The sequence below is a fragment of the Bos indicus genome, chromosome 14 (assembly GCF_029378745.1).
Source record: "Bos indicus isolate NIAB-ARS_2022 breed Sahiwal x Tharparkar chromosome 14, NIAB-ARS_B.indTharparkar_mat_pri_1.0, whole genome shotgun sequence".
NCBI lineage: Eukaryota > Metazoa > Chordata > Mammalia > Artiodactyla > Bovidae > Bos > Bos indicus.
This window is the reverse complement of record NC_091773.1, coordinates 20,625,888-20,648,003: the sequence shown is the minus strand read 5'-3', so window position 1 is coordinate 20,648,003 and position 22,116 is coordinate 20,625,888. Positions and strand designations below refer to the sequence as shown.

Genomic DNA, 22,116 nt, shown 5'->3' with positions numbered 1-22,116 from the left:
AGGTAAATAGGTTACTGCACTTGTTCACTAGTACATACAGGCAGGTGTAATACAGTAGTCCACTAGTAGACAGGTACGTTAATGCAGAAGTTCACTAGTAGGAATACTATGCAGCACTTGAAGTGTAAAGTGTTCATTGCTGTTATGTCCAACTCTTGGTGACCCCATGAACAGCAGCCCACCAGGTTCCACTGTTTATGGAATTTTCCAGGCAAGAATACTGGGGTAGGTTGCCATTTCCTCCTCCAGGGGATCTTCCTGACCCAGGGATCAAACCGGAGTCTCCTGCATTGCAGGTGGATTCTTTACCATTAGGAGTACTGAACTTTACAAGGACATAAACAACATAATGGTATCTTTGCATACACTGGAGAAAGTAATTCATAAGAGAACAGGATTATAGCATAAATTTAAAACACACACAAAATGTCACCTGTTTTATAGGGCTATTCCCATCTTTAAAAACTCTTTGACCTGTATTCTTCATCACTTCTGGCCACAGGAGGTGGACCTGCATAGACTATATCTCTCCTCCTCTAGTTTCTGCTTGAAGGGGCCAGCAAGAAACGGGGGCTGTGGAAAAGTGTCTGGGGGTGTTTGTTCTCAAGTCTCTGCCAGTCGAGTCCTTGGGGTGGCAAAATGCCTTCTAAAGAAAGCAGGTCATGGCGGGTGGCTCTTTCATATGGTCCCTTCTCTGGGGCCAGGTGGGATCCCTGCCCTCCATCCTTTACCTCTTTGGGCACCTCAGGAGGATGCTCGATGTGCCTGCTGTTTCCCCAAGTCTCACCCACACTTTGTAAATAACCCATTTATTAAACTCCCTTCAAATTACCTATCAATGATCACAGCTTCTGGCTGAGTCACTGACTGATAGTAAGTAGTATAATTAATTACAGTCCTACCATGAAGTCCAAGAAAATAATGGAAGAAGGGGAGAAATGGAGTGAGGAGCCCTCTAGATGTGAAGTCTGGCCGGATGGTGCAAATATAATGTGAATCATGATGGTGAATCAGGTTTCCATCCTGAGGATCTGATCTAATGAACATGCATCCTGTTTCTTCATGTATAAAGTGAAGATTACAGTTGCTACTTGCCTTACAATTTCCCTACACAGGTTAAATGAGCTATGGCCTGCAGAGTGTTCAGCATGTGCTGAGCTGATCCCATGGGACTGAACCACACCCCGGGGAAGGATCACACACGGGACTAAAGACACATGGGCAGCTTGTGAACAGCTTGGCAAATCCGGCTGAGGAGTCACTCTGTGTGCACCAGTGCAGGTAGTAAGCAAGGGCATGGGAACAGTGGGGTTTCCCGTTGAGAAAATCGACCTGAAAGTGGTATGTATTTAGAAGGAGTCTGGGGGCCAGTGAGGAGGGTGCAGGTACAGCCATGGAGGAGAGAAGCAGATTCAAATATCAATAGAAACAAGAGTGTAAGACCAATGACTTGCACAGACATGGACTTAGAGCCTGTCATACAGAGTGAAGTAAGTCAGAAAGAGAAGAGCAAATATCAGACATTAACACACACATGTGGAATCTAGAACACTAGTACAGATGAGTCTATGGACATGAGTTTGAGCAAAGTCTGGGAGATAATGGAGGACAGAGGAGCCTGGTGTGCTGCAGTCCATGGGGTCACAAAGAGCCGGGCACGACTTAGCAACTGAACAACAGTAGAGACACAGACAGAGGTAACAAACACATGGACACCAAGGGGTAAAGTGGTGTGGGATGAACTGGGACATTTGAATTGACACATATACACTATTGATACTGTGTATAAAATAGGTAACTAATGAGAACCTACTGTATAGCACAGGCAACTCTACTCAGTGCTCTGATTAATGGTCTATATGGGGAAAGAGTAAAAAAAAAGAGTGGATACATGTCTATGTATAAAATTGATTCACTTTGCTGTACACATGAAACAAACACAACACTGAGAATCAGCCATACTTCAATTTTTAAAACAAGATGGCTCCCTGGCAGGATACAAAAGGAAGCAGAGAAACAGGCTGTGGACTCGGATGGAGGATGAGAAGCAGAGGATCCAGAAAGAAGAGGGGAGGTGATGCAAAAGAGGGAGGAGGAGAGATGACAGTGTCGCCAAGAGCAGAACAACTCCAAAGAGAGATGGGAAATCCAGGTCTAATAACGTCCCTGCACTTGGTGGCTATTTTCATAAATGCTTTTAGCTATGGCTTCTCAAGTCTTCTATTTGTTGAAAAAGCCCAGGCCCTCTTCCTACGCTTTCCATCTTCTGGACATACTTCTGGACGTAGCTCCCTGGACCCTGGGGATGATGTTTCATGAACCTTTTGTTCCCACAGTTCCTGAAAGATAGAGCCCTCAGCCAGCACTCTCCAACAAGAATGTAATACAAGCCACGTCAATCATCTCAAATTTCCTAAGAGTCACCTTTCCAAACTACAAAGAAACAAATGAAATTAATTGTAACAGCCTTTGTGAGGATGACTGACATACAACAAGCTGCATGTATTTAATATCACCACAATCAAGATACTGAAAAATTCACTTCAACCAACTGGAAATTTATATTTAAATTACTAAACATGAATGATACTTCTACAATTCTCTAAAATTGCAGGTTGCATAATAATTCTTCTAAGAATATTAAGTTCACTGTAAAATTAATTCATACTAATAAATAGCCAAAGTAGTTTTGATGCTTTCAGCAACCTGAATTTTTCATGGCAAATAATTAAGAAAGCCACATATAAAAATAAAGGAAAACCTTCCTTTTGCTTAAATCAATTTTTAAATTTATTTTAAATAATTAACAATTTGGTTGACACGATTTTGGCCAACCTGCTAATGGCCCTTACCCTTGCATGAAGCCTTTCAATTTCATCCATTAGGTTGCTCTGACCTCAAGATTCTTGCATTTCATAAACAACATCAGCCACTGCCAACTTAGTTCGTACAATCCATTCCAATTAGGATAATATTCAGCTTTTAGAGAGATTTTTAATTTCAACTTCAATTGGTTTTCATTGGGTTCCTTTTCATATTATCAATTAGTTCCTTAAAACTGTGAATGCCAAAGTTCATTGTCATCCATATCCATTGAAAAATCAGGGGAACTGAAGCAGGATATTTAAAAACCTGAGATGGTACAACCATGTGTCATGGTCCAGTAGGAAAAATGAATGGAAAAATAAGACGAGGACATAAACTGTAAAGACCAGAAACTAGGGTGCCTGCCAGGCTCTGGTGCACTGCAGTGTTGAGTTTTATGTTGGCAGAGGTGTGAGGATGCTAGCTTGAGTCCACTGGGCCAGAGCTGTGGGTGGACAACAAAGAATCCTGACAGGTGCACCACAGAGAGGCCACAGTGACTGCATCCAAGCTGGGTGCTCACTCCTTGGTTCAAGGCCTTGGCCTCTGTCTCCAGTGGACTAGGAACGCAGGACTGGCACATCTTCAGACAGACCCACCTCCTCTACTGTGACGATTCCTTCTTGGCTGAGCTTCCCCTCGTCATGGGGACACATTCTCCCAGTGACCCAACATCTCCACTTGCACAACTCTACCTGCCCATGCCCAACACCAAGAAGGGAATTATGACTTCAAATGCCTTTAGTAAGGGAAATGATATGGAGGAGTCCCTGAGGGAATGCTTCTAGTTCCTCATTTCATTAGGATGCTCTTCAGACACTTCACTTCAGAAGATGACATTCGAATACCCCAGAGTTCTGTCTCTCTCTCATAAATACACATACATATAGACACATGCATGATACAGATACACACTTGTACATGAACATATGTACACACATGTAGTAGAGGCACATGTACACACATATGCACAGACCCATGTGTGTACACATACATGTACATGAACACATATACAGACATGTGTGTGAACACATATACCTGTACACTTGCACATACATGCATGTGTGTATAGGCACACATGTGTACATGCACACATTCATGCAGCACACATATGTACAGGCACGTGTGCACATTCATGAGCACATACACATGTACAGGCATGCATGTGTACAGGCATGTGTGCGTGCATGCACACTTATACATACATGTCACATATAGACGTGTGCTTGAGCACATGTGTACTTCACATGCATATACATGTACACGTACATGCGGGTGCATGCATATACATGCACATGTGCACACACACAAGGGTACACGCACTCTTTCACTCCAGAGATGAGATTCAGTTCAGTCGCTCAGTCGTGTCCGACTCTTTGTAACCCCATGAATCACAGGATTTAGCAAATCTGGAATAGGGTCTAGAAGCTGTATTTTCAAAAGTCTCAGAACTCCTTGGCCAGTTTTATTAACCATAAATCTAGACTAATTTTTGCTTCCCTCAACCTTTACAGCACTGGACTAGTCCTAAATGTGGAACATCTTTTCATATGCTTATTTGACAACTGTATATCATCCTTGGTGATGTCTCTGTTTAGATCTTTGGTCCATTTTTTTAATTGAGTTGATCATTTTGTTTATTGTTGAGCTTTAAGAGTTCTTCACATATTTTGGATCAGAGTCCTTTATCAGACATGTCTTTTGAAAATAAGTCCTCCCAATCTGTGACTTGCCTTCACAGTCTCTTGATGTTGTCTTTCACAGAGGAGAGGTCTTTAGTTTTAGAGAAGTCCAACTTCTCGATTATTTTGTCTAATGGATCGTGCCTTTGTTCATGTATCTAGAAAGTCAGCACCATACTTAGGATCACCTAGATTTTCTCCTATGTTGTCCTGTAGGAGTTTTATAGTTTTGTGTTTTACATTTAGGTCTACAGTCCATTCTGTGTTTACAAAATCAAGTAAACATGACATTAACTAAAATCTCTTCTTTAAAAATCAATAATTATGTGGGACCATTAATGAATGGTTTAAGATTCTGCATTGCCTTAGAGAAAATACTGTTTTACACCTATTACATATCAGAAACCAGTGCTCACAAAGCAAAAGTAATGAGTACAAAACTGTCATCATTTATCAGTGGAAAGCCAAGTTTTAAACAGTATTACTTGTTTCAAATCCTTTGCTTACGGCCTGCCTTCGAAATACTATTAATATATTCTGTTAGGCATTCAAGTAAACTTATATAGATATATTCAGTTTACATATTACTACATAACAAACTACTTCTATGTGGATGTTCATAACATCCATAGAAGCCCCAAATTGGAAACAATCCAAATACTCTTCACATAGTACATGGCCAAAAAGCTGGTGCAAGTGCACCATGAAATACTACTCAGAAATTAAAAGAGATAAACACCTAACATGAGCAGGGACCTGGGTAGATCTCATTATGCTGAATGGAAAAGCAAATGTCATCTCAAAAGATCACAGACTACACAATCTTATTAATATAACATTCTCAAAAAAGCCAAAATTCTAGAGCTGGAGCATGGATGAGTGTCTCTAGGGGAGTGGGGAGTGGTCACAGTGTTAAGGGTTAGGTGAGGAATTTCTGTTGCAGACATTAAAAAGACCTGTCTTGATTGTGATAATAGTGATACAAATCAACACACAGGGTATATTATATAGAACTACACACATGCAAATGAGTTCAGATGAAAATGGATGAACGAGCTATGGCTGTTGGTGTTCCCTACACACTCATCACTAGCTGCTCCTCTACCTTATCCACAGACCAGCTAATACAACATATTCTTGGAATAGAAGATCTTACTGTGGAGGGGACTGCCAATGAAGCCATGAGGTTTTATCCCTAGACCATTGACAATAAACAGTACTCAGCAGATATCAATCTGCGTGTGGGACCACACAAATTTTTCGTCACCGCAGAGACTGCAGTCTATCCAAGCATTTGTAGTTTACTTCAACAGCACACAAAAATCTGGTCTTGATAGTGTTTCCTCTTGGCTTCCACTGGCAGAATAATGGTTACCTGAGTGGTTACCTGATGATCTTGGTTTGCAACAGAGTGCCTGAAAATAGTGTAAATCGACAGAAAGCTCAAGTGGTCAAACATGGGTTTGAATTTGTAGAACTTAGTAGAAACGTTGCCTGAAGAGGATGAGTTCCAAGAACTACAGGAGTAAAGCAAACTGTTCAAGCCTCGAATGCCAATGGCTGGTAGTGGTGAAGAATGAGAGGAACCAAGGCTTTAGCATTCTAAGCTCTTCGGCTGGAGCAAATCATAGCACCAGATCAGCAGAAACTTGCCACTCAGAGCAGCCCCATCTGCCAGCAGCAGAGAGGACTGAAACACTCTTGGATCATCAAGGTGGTCCATCTAATATAAGACTGAAGGCAGGAGGAGAAGGGGGTGGCAGAGGATGAGATGGTTAGATGGCATCACCAACTCGATGGACATGAGTTTGAGCAAGCTCCAGGAGTTGGTGATGCACAGGGAAGCCTGGTGTGCTCCAGTTCATGAGATGGCAAAGAGTTGGACATGACCGAGCAACTGAACAACAAAGGAATTCCCTATATAGGCCATTGACACTGATCATATCCTGAGACTTTTGTATTAGTATTACTGTGGAGAAACTTTTATTTCTTAGAGTTTGTTACCTGAGATGGCAGAGCTGTGTTGTCACAATTCATACCCTCAAAACAAGGGGAGATTGCTCTTCTGTCTCTGAATACCAGACATCTCTGCCAAAATAGTAACACTAAGGAGCAGACTTGGTGGGAAAGCATGCAAACTCAAGGCAGCAGATGCCTCAGTACCTGTGTTACTTCCAGGGCTGGAGGGGTCAGCTCCAGGGGAACTGATCACCAAAGGGAAACTTTTCAGAGGAAGAGTGGGAAATACAGCAAATGAAACCCTTAGTTTTGCTTTTCTAGGCACTCCATAGTGCACGTCTTGAGTCTTCACTCTGCCATGGCTCTCAACTGGCTCAGGGCACATGGGCTGAGAACCGCTGCTGGCCTGGTGTGGGTATGGACTCCATAGGTCACCTATGGAAACACGGCTCAGACCCATCTGTGCAACACTGTCTAAGCACCAAAGAACCTGAGACAGAAGGAACGGACTATTGCAGTTTCCAGAGGGAAGATTTCAGTGAGTGGGACATTCAGGAAGAACCTCTCCAGGGAACACTGGAGGCTATCTTCTTTAATAACTTTTTTTTCTTAAACTATTCTGAAGGTCTTTGAGACTGTAGTTTAGCTGCATTCCAGCAGTGTCTCTTTGAGGTTGAATACTGGCCATTTACAGGGAATGTTAGGGAAATCAGCTTTGGGGTTGCAAAACAAAAGGTGGAATATGTTTTTCTTAAAACACGAAAGGTTTCAGAAAATACATTAGGTCATGTGGTTAGGGAAAACAGACTAGAAAAAGCTGTGAACTTGATCTTGTGGGTTTAACAAAGCCAGGTGATTAAAATCTGATTCATTTATTTTTTTAAAAAAATGAGCTGTAAATAAGATTCATAATCTGTTTGACAGTACTGTGGCAATATCAATGTCTGGTCATGGTGCATTACTATAATGATTTAAGATCTTTATCTTAAAGGGGAAGCTGGGGGAAGACTTCACAAGAAATATCTCTGCCATTTCCTTTGTGTCTGTAATTATTTAAAAATAAATAAGAAGTTAAAAAGGTGATTATTCAAATACAGCATCGCTATGCTAACAGCGTCTCCAATGGACATTCAATCTCACCTGCTTGAGACTTTAAGACTTACATCTTTTCTAGCTTCTCATCATCCTGGGTTGCTCATTTACTCTGAAGGATAGTTCCGGGAGGAGCCATAAACAGTATTTGATCTTCCTTTACCATCCTTGGAGCATCATCACTGATTAAACCATAATTTATGGTTCTATGTTGATTCAGCCATGAGCCAAATTTGAACCTTTTTGCAAATTTCCAGAATGTTCTGAGGGTCAGCTTCCTAAGCTGCTGATCGGTGAGTATATCTCCAGCTCTGTCTTCTAGGGACTTCATGACTCCAGGTACCCTTGCTTTGCCTCATTAGACTCCGGCCTCCTTGAGGTCAGAGACGACACTTGATCCCTAAAAGGAATCTACCTTGTATCATTCTGCATGCTCAGGTGGCCTGAAAATACTTGGGCAAACAGGAACTGGTGAGTTATGAGCTGTATGTGCATCTACTCATCAGTATTCTGAGCACTTGACATTGAAATTTAGATTTTGGCAATGCCAACCAAGCAAGCTTTGAGCACAGATTATTTCTAACAAAGTATTATTTTCTACAAAGTACATTCAACTTTCCTTATGAAAGACTCAAATATTTTAAATGATCAGAATACTGTATCTTCAACATGAATATTGTTCTACAATTCCAAATATTGCAGAAATTTAAGAAGCTTTCAGATTTTTCACTTTATCAGTTAGTTATAAATGAAAACATTTACTGGTTTATCAGAGCTAGTTGATATACTCCTCCCATTCATTAAAATGCAACCCACCTTGAACTTTCCTTCAAAATATCCTAGAAAATGACAAAACTGGTATTACATAAACATATATTGCCTTAACAATCCAATAAACAGATCTAATAATGTTCTATCATGTCCTGATTCAGTATCATTCTGCTAAGCATTTATTGCTAATTCACTTTATAACAGGCTTTATTAAAAGTCATTAAAACCTGCAGCTGCATCCCTAATTATTTCCTAAATATAAAGACTGCTTTTATAAATGATCTTCTTGTTCAAAACACTGCCATACAGCTCACAAACTCTTTGTTGGGAGCCAGAGAGCTTTTATTCTTTACGAAAAGAGATGCTAAGTAATTCATCAGATGCCAAACACTTTTTTTTTTTTTTTGTCACATTTAGGCTTTGTTCCAAGTGGTCAACTTCTATGTTCATTAAGAATAGGTATATTGATAACATAGTCTCAGATTCATGCCCAGGACTTCTACCCACTGGTGTGTCATCCAATCTCTTAATGTGTATCCTTGATAAACTTAAAAAAGCTCAGTGATTTGGCAAAGCTAAGCACATTGAAGTGTAGCTCGCATGCAAATATTCTGGAGACACACGTGGAAGGAAGAGAGGGCATTTCATTTGGAGATTGGTTAATTCTGCTCAGAAGAAAATAGCCTAGTGGGGCGAATTATATGCTTGTAAAAATAATGTAAATGATTTCTGTTGCTGTTATTCAGATGCTCAGTTGTGTCCAACCCTTGGCAACCCCATGGACTGTAACCCATTAGGTTCCTCTATCCACGGAATTCTCTAGGCAAGAATACTGGAGTGGGTACCCATTTCCTTCCCCAGGGGATCTTCCCAACCCAGGGATTGAACCAGGTCTCCCACACTGGGAGGCAGATTCTTTACCATCTGCGCCTCCTGGGAAGACCAAATTATTTCTAGGCTCCATTTAACTGATTATTTTATGATTTCCTGCTTTTATACATAACCAAAAAAAGAAAACTTCAGAAAAATTAAGTATGGATATGATTTAAAGAAATTTCATTTTCACTGGAAAAAAGACACACTGAATTCTATGTAATAGAATTGCTTATTTCTCAAAACAGTTTTATACATTCATAAGCATGACCATTGTATCAACACCCATCAATACTGTTGACAGTTGCCCGAAAAATGTAGGACACCTGTGATTTAGTGGGTAGGACAGTATGTAATTTGTATGCATATACTGCCCAGAATATGACCTAGAGGTACAAGGACAAAGGTTCCCAAAGGATATTTCAGGTGGAATAGTGACAGAACACGAGTAAACAGCTAAGTAGAATCACTGCAACTCCTAAGAAACACCAGAAGTGTTCTCACCACAGAGCTGTGTCGACCGGCCATCTACACTGAGGTCATTGAATTTTATAACTGGCAGAAAGTAATTACTCCATTAGTCAAAAAGACAAGGACAAAAATAGCCATGGTCACTACATTAATACTAGAGTAGTTGTTGCATTCAGTCACTAAGTCGTTCCCAACTCTTTGCAACACCATGAACTGCAGCCCGCCAGGCTTCCTTGTCCTTCACTATCAAGCTTCTATCCATTGTGTCGGTGATGCTATCTAACCATCTCATCCTCTGTCTCCCTTTTCTCCTCCTGCCCTCAATCTTTCCCAGCAACAAGGTCTTTTCCAGTGAGTTGGCTCTTTGTATCAGGTAGCCAAAGTATTGGAGCTTCAGCAGCAGTCCTTCCAATGAATATTCAGGGTTGATTTCCTTTAGGATTGACTGGTTTAATCTCTTTGCTGCCTGAGGGACTCTCAAGAGTCTTCTCTATCACCATGGTTCGAAAGCATCAATTCTTCCATGCTCAGCTTTCCTTATGGTCCAACTCTCACATCCATACATGACTACTGGAAAAGCCACAGTTTTGACTATATAGATCTTTGTCAGCAAAATGATGTCTCTGCTTTTTAGTACACTGTCTAGGTTTGTCATACCTTTCCTTCCAAGGAGCAAGCATCTTTTAATTTCACAGCTGCAGAGTAGCTGATTACTTCACAAAGAACACGTCTTTACAAATCTATAATCAGATAATTTCTTGTAGCCGTGAGTGACTGACTTGCCGATGGTTGCCAAGTACACAGACAATGGCACAGAGATCCCACGTAGATAGCAGTTGACAGCATAGCTGCATTTCTCAAAGGCAGGGTACCCCTTTGCAGTGCCCTGCTCCCTGTCCACATCTCCTAACCTCTGTGGGCCAGCCTTGGACAGACTCACTGACTCAACCCCCATGTTGATGCAAATGTGACTCGTTGAGTCAAAGTAGCTCCTGTGGATGTACCAAACCACGGACTGCATCAGTGATGAGGGGATAGCCCCCACCGTTTGGTGGCACATCGTCCCCTGCACATTACTGGAGGCCTTTTAGGGCTCTGCAAGGTAACTGGCTAAATGGCACACTGTTGGCTTAGAAAACTTAATTGCCCACCAGAAACCAGATAATTTATTCCTTTTATACCAAGATACAGTCAGGAAGTTATCTGGAGAATCTGAGAGGCTGGAGAAAGGAATTTGAAAATCAGACAAAAACAAATTTCTGTTTGCCTGGCCTGGCTTGAAAATTCTAGTCATTCCCATGGAAGTTATTCAGTTCATGAGAGAGAAAAAGCACTGAGGACACTTAGATTGATCTGAATAACACTGCACTTATTTTTACCATCAAAAATTTCTTTTAGCAAAATGTGGAAGTTTTACATAAGATCTAATATTAATGAGATATAAAAATTATATAATGAAAAGATATTTTATTATTATTGAAGATCAATTGCAGCCTTTCAAGTAAAATCAACAACAGGTTACATATCACCAGTGGAAGAAAGTTAATCTTCCAGTGACAAAAATGAGTAATTACTTGAATGTTTGATATATTTTACATGATCACTTAAAATGAATATATAATTTACTGGAAAAAATAAGATTTTAAATAGGTCTCTTCCCAACTATTATCTGTATTTCTTTTAGATTTATCATGTAAGATATGATATTTTGGGCTTCCCTGGTGGCTCAGACAGTAAAGAATCGGCCTGCAATTCGGGAGACCTGGGTTCAATCCCTGGCTCGGGAAGATCCCCTGGAGAAGGGAATGGCAACCCACTCCAGTATTCTTGCCTGCAGAATTTCATGGACAGAGGAGCTTGGTGGGCTATAGTCCATGCGGTCGAAAAAAACTGGACAAGACTGAGAGACTAAGGCTATATTTTCATGGCTTCAGCAATCATTTCCATTTTTCCAGCTCTGAGCTGGACATGTCAGGTTGTACCTCTTTCTGAAACCAAAGGTTCCTCCCTGCCATTTGGTCCTTCCACCTCTTCTCCACTCAGAGGACACGTCCCAAGTCAGGTCTGACACCTTTCCTTCCAAAGATGGGTGTTTTATTCCCAAGTGCATTTGTATTTATCCAGCCCATGGCAGGTACCAAGCACATGACCTAGCTTGATTCATTTCCTATGTGCCAGTCCATCACCCATCACCTTACCATCCAGTCTCAACTGACTCACTGCTCACCTTCACCTCATGAGATCAAGTTCTCATCACCTCAAACCTGAATCACTGCAGCAGAATCAACCCTGGTCCTTTCTGGCTCACCAATGCTTCTAAAATATGACATCCAACATATGAGTACAACATCTACAAACCCTCCTATTTGTACAACAGTGTGGAAGTGAAAGTGTTAGTTGCTCAGTCATGTCTGACTCTTTTCAAACCCAAGAACTGTAGCCTGCCAGGCTTCCCTGTCCATGGGATTTTTTCAGGCAAGAATACTAGAATAGGTAGCCATTCCCTCCTCCACTGAATAAGATTAAGGTCAAGATAATCTGCAAGACCTTTCAAATCCTTAAGAATCTAAACCCTTCCAGTTCCTTAGTAAAAGCAAAAGTTAGTAAAATACAATCACTCGGTTTGTTTGTTTATAATCATAATTTGAAGCAAGTGAAGCATGTAATCAATGGGACAAGAGATATTTCTTCTTTCCAAACCACCTACAAAGTATGGAAAATATGAAATATTGACACAAATCTTAATTTTGACTCAATGTATGGAGACTCATTTATGGACCTCACTGTCTCATTGGCAAAATAGGAATCAGAATGTTTGCCTCAGGCCTGCTGTGAGATTCATAGGTAAGATGCCCTAGAGAGGGAATTTCACAAAACTGCTGAAGCCACAGAAGTGCTGAGTCTCACTGAGGATGGGAACTCAAGGAGGTTAGGTCGCCTGGAATGTAGTCATATGGCCCATGAAAACCTCATATAACAGTGAAATACTCTAACTTTAGGACTTCCCAGAAATTTGCCGCCATGGAAACAAAATATGAAATGGAAAACAAAAACACATTGCTTGGGTAGATAGTAGGCCAGTTTCATTTTTCAGTAGTCACACAAAAGGATTTGTAAATAGAGAAAAAGGATGGACTTGGAAAGAAAAATGAACAGCCTGAGTGTTTGTGAATGTAGTAAATTAGATGAACTACCCTCATCTTACTTACCTGAGCTCTAAAGGTCCTGACCACATAACAGTTTGCTCATATGAGCTGTAATCAGAGGTGTATTCAGGCAATTAAATTAATCTGCTCTTAGGAGTTTTATTTCTTCAAGATTAAAATCAGAACAGAGAAACATAGGATAAATAGTTGAGCTAAACTGGTATAGGCTTACCACTTGATAAATGAGGAAATATTATATAAAACTGCAGGAAAAAATATAGAAAAAACAGCTCTCCAGCCAGAAGTACTATTACCCACATTGGTCTCTGGCTCTGTTTGTGTGTCCTCTGGATACTAGTCATTTCTGAGTAACAAACTGAAAGGACGCCCACAAAGCTGGGGTATCTTAATTACATCGAGGCCACATTATGAACATTTCATCTTGTTAATAAAACGTTCTGCAAAAACAAGCTTTTAGAGAGACAACAGCCTATGAGCCCACCTTCCTGAGCATTCTATCAATGGTAGATATAGAAACTGACCTAGAAAGCTTTGGTAAATTCTTTATGACACTGCAATGGACAGTTGCTGTTCTTTCCACCTTGTAATATAACCTCTCCCCTTTTCTTGAATACTGCATCAAAACTTGTATTGGAGGCAGCGCTGCATTTAACAGACCATAGTAACAGCTGGTTCTCTGTTTTCCTCTTGGTCTTACAGTTCCCCAAGGCTTTCATCTGGTTAGAGCTGCTATTGTGGGCTTCCCTTGTGGTTCAGCTGGTAAAGAATCTGCCTGCAATGTGGGAGACCTGGGTTTGATCCCAGGGATGGGAAGATCCCCTGGAGAAGGAAACGGCAACACACTCCAGTACTCTTACCTGGAGAATTCCATGGACGGAGGAGCAGGACAGGCTGCAGTCCATGGAATCACAAAGAGTCGGACACGACTGTGCAACTAACTTTCACTTTTCACAGCTGCTATTGCAGGTATCAGAGGACAAAGAAGGGGAAGAGTTGCCAGAAGAGACACATCATGGAACATTGTTGATCTGGCTTCATTCCTGCCTGTTCTTAGGACTTTTTTCCCACAATATTTTGACCAAAGAAATGGAGCGGTTATTTCTTCTTAGCCACTCCTCATTTTTAGAGATATATTTTCTTGTAAACTTCTAAAAGATATTAATATGAAGTTTTATTTTGCCAAGTCCTGATTCATTCTCCCACTTTTAGAAAGAGAGAGAAAGGACTGGAAAAAGACTGATGAAATATGTCAGTTTTGGTTTTTAACAAATGGTACTGAAATTGGAGTAGTCATGGTCTGCGGCTCTGTGCCGAGTCCAGCTTGCAGTCCATTTTATTCCAATTAAATCAGGTAAAAACCAAGAGATTTCACCCAAAATCTGGTTCTGGATCAAATGACATTATTCTAATGACTTTTCACCCATTGCTTTTTTCCTTTTTTTTTTTTCCTCTACTGTTTATTAACTTTTTCTTTTTTGGTAAATGATAACAAATCAAACCAAAAACTTATCATCATTGTATCACTGACTAGACAATTATATAATTTTCCATTTCCAGTTCAGTCAAATAGTTTAACCAGCAGACTATATGGAAACTGACTATGACACCAATAGTAGTTTAGATTTCTCAAGCTTACGCTTGATGTATTTTTAGTGATACTCTAGAAATCTATACAGACCAAATGCTTATCAATTACATTTTTAAAAAATCATAGCCACTTTTAAAATTCCAACTGATGAAAAAAATAAATCATGAGGTGTTACTTAACTGGAGATTTCCTGCGTTACCTATGAAAACCAAGACCACAGCATTTCCAGGGCCGCCCATGGACCAGCCCCACGCTGTCTACCCTCCACTCCATCCTTACTAGTTGGTGAAGCAAGACAAATTGCTTTCTGGATGTATTATCAGATGCTGAGTTTTTAAAGACCACTTAATCCTATGAGCTTCCTTATTGGGATAACTAATGGTAAACATTACTTCTCCTTTACAGACCAGAAAATGATGACAAAAATGCAGTGGTTGATTCATTTCAGGTCAAAATGAAAGTACAGTTGACCCTTAAACAACATGGGTTTGAACTGCATGGGTCCACTTATACCCAGATTTTTTTCAATAAATATATTTAAATTTTTTGAGATTGGTGATGATCTGAAGAAATGCATAGCCAAAAAAAAATCTAAAAAAATAAGAAAAACTTAGGCACATCATAAATACATAAAATATACACCATACAGTGTCAATGGATCGTTTATATTACTGTAAGGATTCTGGTCAAGAGTAGGCAATTAGCAGTCAATTTGTATGCACGTTGTACTCGGTCATGTCTGACATTTTTGTGACCCTATGGACTTCCAGGATCCTCTGTACATGGGATTTCCCAGGTGAGAATACAGGAATGGGTTGCCATTTCCTCCTCCAGGGAATCTTCCCAACCCAGGGATCAAACCCAGGTCTCCTGCACTGGCAGGTGGATTCTTTATCACTGAGCCACCTGGGAAAGCTATTGGGAGGAGTCAAAAGTTACATATGAATTTTTGACTACACAGAAAGTTATAGCCCCTTACCTCTGCATTGCTCAAGGGTCAAGGGTAATTAAAATGAACTTGGGTGTCACGCTGACCTCGTCTTGCCTATTTGGTTTAAAGCATGATGTCAATTTTGAATACTAATTTTAAATGAAGTCCTCCCTGCATTAAAATATTTTTTCCATTGAGAGATATAAGAAAATTGATGCTGAATTCCCAGGGAAATATTATATTCCCTACATTTAAGCTCTTAAAATGCAAGAAGCATGTTGCCATGTACTAATAGAAGGGACTTTTTTGAGGAGTCAAGGAATGATTGCTATAAGAGATGACATAATAATTCAAAGATATAGCACTTAAGTTTCCAAAATACTCTCAAGAGCACCATATTGAGACTTTCCAATATTCCAGCATATGCATCTCTTCATTTATTCCACAAATACCTAGATGTCAACAATATGTAGAGGACCGCATCTTAATTGGTAGATAAAGTACCCCGTGTTAGGTAGAAAAAGTTGAGTAGTGGGTTGAGTGGCTTGCCCAAGATCTTAAGACCAGCCTTTCAAGAATCCCCATGTCCTGACTGTCAAACAAGTCTTGTTCTGCTACATGGTGATGCATAACATACTTCATGCTGCAGAATGCGGTCTCTTTCCATGCATGCCATGCACAACTCGTTCTGCCAAGCTCAACAGGAAGAAAATACAAAATGAGAGGTCTCTCCATTTGTGTGCCAGTCTATGACTCACTGGAGGTGAGATAGCTATAGAAATAATTTCTGGCTTAGGATACACTTTTCTTCAGTGGCTTTTGCCTTCTTAATAGAACTGGGTGAATAACCAGGTTCCTTGCCTAGAATCTTTTAATCAGTATGAAAATAACAAATCAATTATCGAGGGACTTCTTAAATTCCAAAATAATCATCTCTTCTTTTACATTTTTTGTAAACATGTATATAACTTGGTTCAAACCCAAGCAAGCAATTCCAAAAGCAAACTGTGGACCTTCCAATGCAATAGGATCTGATGGTCAATAATCACACTGAAGTGAAGTGAAGTGGCTCAGTCATGTATTAATAATCAGATGGTCTAAATAATAATACTGACTGATAAGTGTTTCTATAATATTTGTATAATATAAAGGTTCAAGCCAGAAATCTCTGTCCCACTCTCATGCAGACCATTTCTTGTTAAAAGAAGAAAAGTAACTTACCAGATTTCAGAACTCATTTCAAATTATCCTATGGTCCTATATACACTTTCCATTGTCCTCATTATGCAATCTTACTTCACTTTTCTCCTCTGAGTCTCAAGTAGAAGCAACACAAAAACACTGACCCCCACCAACAGAACTCCTTCCTCTGAGAGGGGATGTTGAATACTATGTCTGATACTTCTCAAACTTCATGCATCCTTTTTTGGTAACAGACCAAAAAAACATCAGGAAAGAGAGCTATTTTAATAGGATATGGATGTCCTAGAATTAAGTCTTGATTTCTCTTTATAGACAAGGGATTCTGTGCAAAAAGCGGTATGATTGTATTAGCCCACCCACTCCTTTTGTGGAGTCAGGAAGACTGGGGGGAGTTAGAGATTATAATTTACATAGGCACTAAATTGGTTTACAAAATGCTGTCTCAATGCAATGGCATTTCACCACAGATAAGGAGAGCTTCCAGGCAGCTTGCCTGGGCTTGGAACGGTGAATCAGTTCTTTATCTCTGTGATTAAATCTCTAAAGGGATGAGCCCAGGATAACTTTTACTTTGTGCTGTTTCTGTCACACATGGAGAAAGCCTGCCCCCTCTGCCACCGAGAAGGTAACTGCGGCCACGTGCCCACAGGCCCGCTTCCATCTTATGCTCTGCTGACCAGGCAGTCTGTCTGTGCTGTTAACTGACAACCACACTCAGAGTCTAGCAACAGGCTGCAACTCTCTTAAAACATGATTAATTAGTATATGTGGCAATTTCATGTTCACATCTTCCAGATTAGGGGAAAAAAACAAACACACAAAAGCAGGTTTGTCAGGGGCACATCGCAGGTCTCCTGGTGAGGACTCCAAATCAATAGTGCATTTTTCCTCCTGAGATCACCGCTTCTGACTCACATAGGGCAACAGAGCCCCCAAGGAGCTCCATGACATGGACACCACTCTCCCTTTCTGCTAAGCAAGCAGGTTTGTGGTAAGTGGCAAGTGACAGTTAAGAACAATTTGTCCCCAGAGTGCAGTTTCTGCTCTCAGTCAACGCAAAACAAGGGCCCTTCAGCACACTGGCCAATGCCATCTTAACTGCCGTCAAGGATTTGAGTGATGAAAAACAGGGCAGTATGGATATGTATTTTATGATCGATTATAGATGCCCTGTGAAATTCAAAGGAGAACCTGAAGAACTGTGCTTTTTCAAAAGGGCCAACTCTCCCCACAGGGCTGGTCGTGCTCACAGCACCACATGTGTTCACAGGGTTGTTAGAGTCAGTCCTGCCAAGCCCTGCTCCCCACTAACTGGATGTGCTTGGTGGAACCCACCGAGCCCTTGGTGAAATGTCCCGCGTGGGCTATAAATATGCCTTTACCCTGTGAAGCCCTTTTCTTAAAGCAGAATGCTCATCAAGGTCACTGTGAAAGATTGCAGTTCTAAAGCTACAGAAGTAAGAGTCAACAGAAAATAGATTTCATAAACACTTTAAAGCTTATGGTTCGTCCAAAAACTCTTGGCACCCCCCCCCCCCACCACTTTGTGGATTTCAGTGACAAATGCATTTTCATAGGACTAAGAATGCTTTGGAAACCTGTTCTCCTAAAAAGGCACACTATAGCTTCTCATTTTCTGCCTTCTGGCAGATCTGGTTTGAGCAAGCAGTCTTTAGAAGGCTAGAAAGACAACATTGCATAAAAATGTGTGTATTTCTGTAGGTTAAGATCCACAAGTGTAGGTACACTCTGGATTGGGATAGAGAGAGGGACTGGGTGTACAGTTTGGCACATTATATTCATATAAAATATAATAGACCAGATGGTGAAACCATCACTACTAGTAACTTTTTGAGTCTTGCATACTATGTAATACAAACAGGATCACTTTAAACTACATGCATAACATCAAGAGGGAAAAAAAACTTACAAAATGCCACATTGTATTCTTTTGGGGGAAAACACAGACACATTCAAAAAGATACTAGATCATCAACAAAAATATCCAACTAAATTTCTAATATATTTATATAGGCTTACACACACACACACACACACATATCATTTTTAATATTCTTGTCACATAAAGGACTTCAGATAAGTAAAACATCCAACTACTTTACTAGGCAAGATTTTCCCCAAGATCATTACGCAGGAACAACCATTTAAAAATCAAACAGTTTATCATCTTAATCCACAAGGAAACAATAATACTGTTTCAATCTTTCCATTAAAATCTTGCGGGGGTGGGGGTCACTTGAGTTACAAACAAGCAGTAATAATAGTATTATCACTTACCGGCCAAGTAAAAGAATTAGAATCTTCCAGTTTCTCTAACGCCAGGTTGTGAGTAGTTCTAGAAGCTCCTCTCGCAAAGCTATTTCCAAAACAGGTGCAGCCCGCTCGGGAGCATCCTGTTTATTTGGAGCATCGCTGGGCCTCCTCAGAGCGCTCGGACCCAGTCTGCAGAGCCCATGGTTCTCAGAGGCCGGACAACTTCGGCCTCTCTGGGCTGCCGGTGCTCCTCTGGCCTCTGTCGACAATTTTCCTGGAAGTTGCTGCCGAGTTTAATCTGTGGATCAGGTGAGCTTCTCTGAGCCCTGCGCGGGGGTCGCAGCAGGCAGAAGAAGGTCCCTTTCGGTCTGTCACGGCCGGCCAGGGGGGTGCCGGGGCATCGGAGACGAAGCCCCTTAGCTGCTCCGAGCTGAGAGAAGGGCAGCCCTCGGCGACGACGGCGGCAGCGAGGACCGTGGCGGCGCAGTGGGGTCCCTGCGGTGGCCCGGTCCAAAGACGCTGTCCATCCCCGCTGGTGCTGAAGTGCGGGCCCGAACCCCAGGCCCGGCCCCGCGCTGCACTTTTCCCCACCGGCGAACGCGATCGGTTAGCTGTTCTTTCAGGCTTGCCTCCGCCGGCGCTTCTTACGCTGCAGGGCTAACCGGCTTTCCAAGATAACGGTCTCATGTTTGTCTGGGGACACCGCTTCCGGACAGCATCTGCCGTTGGAGGCAGAAATCCGTGGGAAATCAGTTGTGAGCCGCTCCTGACTTTTCAGTGGCCGCGAACGAGTTTCCTGATGCTAGAAATGAACGGGAGCGCACGCACACGCGCGCGCACACGCGCGCACGAGAGGAAGAGGGGGGAGAGAATAAATATAGATTATGTACCGTGGAAAATCCAGCGCTTCTGTGGGTCTCTAATTACATAAGATGGAAAGGGCTATTTCAGAAGACTCCGCAATCTCCATCATCCATGGGGGGGGGGGGGGCGTTTAGATTCTGAGAAGCGCCTTGTGAAATTCCCAGGTTAGACACAGCACCGAGACCCTCTGAGCAGAAACGACAGGTTACTGTTTAATGAAAACACAGAAAATGAAAAAAGAAAAAGGAAAAAAGAGAAGGCCCCGATACCTTGTAAAGCGTTGCTGAACTGGCTGGAAATCCTTGCCGAGCCCCTGGGAGGGGGTCGGGCGGGACTAGGACGTTTGAGCGCGAGGCTCCGAGCCGGGGAGGCAGCGATGCGCGCCGGGCGCAGGCTCCTTCCCCGAGGCCGGGTTGGCGCGCGTCCGCAGCCCCGGGCCTTGCAGGGCAGCGGGGGAGGCGGTCTCTCAAAGACCGAACGAGGGACGATAAAGTCAGCGGGAAAGATCGGCCGTCCCCGCCCTTCTAATGCCTGAATGCAGCGCAGCCCGCCGGTCCCGGCTTGGGTTTCCGCTCTTTATCCTGCTTCTGATCGCTGCCCTCAGGCCTCGCCGGCCCCTCGCCCCCGCGGCGCGCAGACCCCACCTCTGCCCGCGGCACTGGCTCTCACAGCCGCCGACCCCAGCACCAGGAGGGGCGGCGCGGGGGTCCCCGGGACGGCCACCGAGGGCTCCGCCGCCCACATTCGACACCCGGTGCGGACGCGCGTGGGGTGAGGCGGGGGACCGAAATTCACTATATTGGAACTGCTAGAGAGCTGATCAAAATTACGACCAAGGACTCACAGAAGAGGGAAAATGTAGCTGGGCGTGGGGATCGTACCACCGCGCACCTCTCCAGGCACTGAGAGTGCGAGTGTCATTTTCCGCGCCCGGAGATTGTTGGAGACCTGGGAGGGAACTCAAGAGGGAAGGACCGGGTGTGGAGTGAGGGCGCTGGAGATATACGCGAATTTCCCGAACCGGGTCCCAGGCCCTCCTCGAGGCCGGGCGTTCAGAGTCCTCGTGCCCGGATGCCTACAGCAGAGGGAGTCGTGCGCGCAGCGCGGTCCTCCACGCCGGCGCGGGGTATCCGAGCCAAGGGACTGGCGCCGCGCGTCCAGAGGGCTCCCCCAGGACCTGAGGGTAGGGGACTAAGTGGGAGGCGGCAGCCAGCGCGGCTCCGGTTGGTTCCCTCAAGGCTAAACGGGACTGGACCGGCGATCACCTGGGATGGAAATCAGACATGCTTGTTATTCACCCCGGGAAGTCCACGGTTTCCTTAGACTTTGAGCCACCTCTCCGCCGCTAAGGCTCGAGCGGGATCCCGCGGGGGGGAGGGGGGGGCGTGGGGCGGTGGGGCTGGAGACACGCAGGGGAGGCGGGTTGAGCGGGGCGAGGCGGCGGGCGAGGGTCCGACTCACTACGGGCCTCCAGTACCCGCTGAGCTGCGCTGGGGAACCTGCTCTTTCGGTGGGAAAGGGCGCGTCGCCCGCCCTCTACCGGGCCTTTGACCAGAGGCGCTGGTGACTGGGGCGCCGGTAGCAGGTGCGGAGGGAGCTCTCACACCGCGTCAGATGGAGCCATCCCGCCTTCACTAGACCCGCAAAGCTACTCAGAACTTTGTTACTTGGGGCGAATGTGGAAGCGTGTGTTTTGCTTTAGGGTCCGTGTGAAAGTAGACGGATTGCTGGGGATCTTGGTAAATGAAGTTTCTCTTTTTCTTGGATAGATGTAGACACACATGTGTCTCTAGTGTCTGCAGAGACACGTCGTGTCATCCCCACAGACAAGCTTCACAAAGTGCGGGTTTTGTGAGAGGACAAACACATCGCTTCCAGGTTTGGGGAGCTCGGACTGTGCTCGCCAGGTGGGTGAGAACGCTTTTCTCCGCAGAATTTAACCCGCTTGATGCGATTGATGGCGTCTGTTATCTTCTCCCGACAAGTAGAAACAAGGATAATAGCAGAAATTTAACACATCAGATAAAAGAACCGTATTTAAATGAGACGCAGGGCACAAAGATGTGACTAATTAAATCATATGCCGTTGATTATTCAGACCTGGAGGGAGAGATTCCCTTTATGGGGCTGGTTGACAGGGACTCAAAGTCTCTGGGTCTTTTCCCCTGCCTCTGTCTCTGCCAGGAAGAGAAAAAAGAAATTGCTGATTAATTTGAACTGTCAGTCCCAGTAAGATCAGGTTAGTTTGATGTCTTTTTTTTTTTTTTTGGAAGGAGAAGCAATATCTACTCCAAATTTTCCTCATCAAGTCGTGTAACCAGTTACGGAAATTAACATGATGAAAATTAAATGCAGTCTAACATCTGACGCTCCAAA

At 43.0% G+C, this 22,116-nt stretch overlaps 1 protein-coding gene across 1 annotated transcript in view; it reads right to left on the bottom strand.

Annotated features, from left to right (window-relative positions):
• The window catches only part of SNTG1 (syntrophin gamma 1), a 420,423-nt gene extending 400,053 nt beyond the window's left edge, over positions 1–20,370 (bottom strand). The window contains exons 1-2 of the mRNA XM_019973430.2: positions 20,010–20,370; positions 18,901–19,678 (exon numbers count right to left, since the gene is read on the bottom strand). The gene's annotated coding sequence lies outside the window, so the exon portion shown is untranslated. The remainder of the gene's footprint in view (positions 1–18,900; positions 19,679–20,009) is intronic.
• Positions 20,371–22,116: the final 1,746 nt, after the last annotated feature.